The following is a 1,256-nucleotide window of genomic DNA, read 5'->3' as shown; positions in this document are numbered from 1 at the left end:
AACAGGAAGCTGCTGTAACGACTTCCTGAGCTCGCTAGGCTAACAGGCTAGTGCTAGGCTAGTTAGCTAACTTTCCGTTTCTTTTTTCTTTCTTTCTTTCTTTGTTTTTTTGTAGTGCACTAAATTCTCCTTCTACATTGTTAAAATATCAGATTTAGTTATAGTTTATTCATATGAAAAAGTTGTGGGTGAATTTATTGTGAAAAAATGGCGTCCATGTTGTTTTTTCTAGTGGGGTTTTCTACGGTGGCCCTGAAGGATCAACTCTCACTACTGCAGCTTCAAGAAAAGAAAACAAACGAAGACACAAACATCAGAAAACAACTTCATCAGTTACAGAAAAAACAGAAGTGTTTCTGGAGGACACAATAAAGTGAGGGACCAGCAGGCTAAAGGCTAATGCTAAGCTAACAGTCCATGTGATGAATACCATGTGAATCCTGTGATATTGACATTCTAATAAACCAAACAAACTCAGTTTATTGTCAAACCCACTAACAGGAAGCAGTCCCTCACTTTATTGTGTCCCTGACTGGTCCCTCGCTTTATTGTGTCCCCAGAAACAAAAAAGAAAGAAGCTGAACCCTCAAGGCCACCGTAGTTTTGCTTTTTCTCCTCCTTCGTCCTCTCGCCTCTGAAGTTTTAAATCCAGATGAAACTTCACACCTCGGTGAAGTTGAGTGAAACTTGAACTCATCATGTTCATCGTCGTCACGTCTCAGCTCAGGTTCCTGCTGCTCCTCATCAACTCTTTTTACATGTTTACAAAGATGTGAGTTTTATATTTGTACCAATAAACTGTGTAAATATCAACTTTAAAATGACAAAAGTCTTTTTGTTTGAGCTATTTAATTGTATAAGTTTAAGTTTGTGGGTGTGGTCTAATCTAGTGGTCTGGATCAGCTCTGATCATGTGACTGTGTTTAATCTCTGTGAGAACGGAGAGGTTTTAGGTTTCTGACACTGAGGTGAAGTCACATGAAAACAGACCCGAGCGTCCGTCCGCCGTGACATCATCACCCTGCAGCTCAGAGCGCCGGCCAATCAGAGAGTCTAGTTGACCCTGTCTACATCCTGGGTCAACTCCTCTGTCCTTGTAGCCTAGTACATCTCTCCTGGCTTTGTATCGACACCATGTTTGATTCCCACGGCCGGTGAAACCGTGATTTACAGCCTCGTCCGCCGGTCTCACAGCTGCCCGTGTTTGAGCAAACCAGCAGAGTGCATTGTGGGTCAGATCCAGGCCAGGACCAAGA

The sequence above is a fragment of the Trachurus trachurus genome, assembly GCF_905171665.1.
Source record: "Trachurus trachurus genome assembly, chromosome: 12".
NCBI classification, from domain to species: domain Eukaryota; kingdom Metazoa; phylum Chordata; class Actinopteri; order Carangiformes; family Carangidae; genus Trachurus; species Trachurus trachurus.
Note: the sequence above shows the minus strand (reverse complement) of the source record.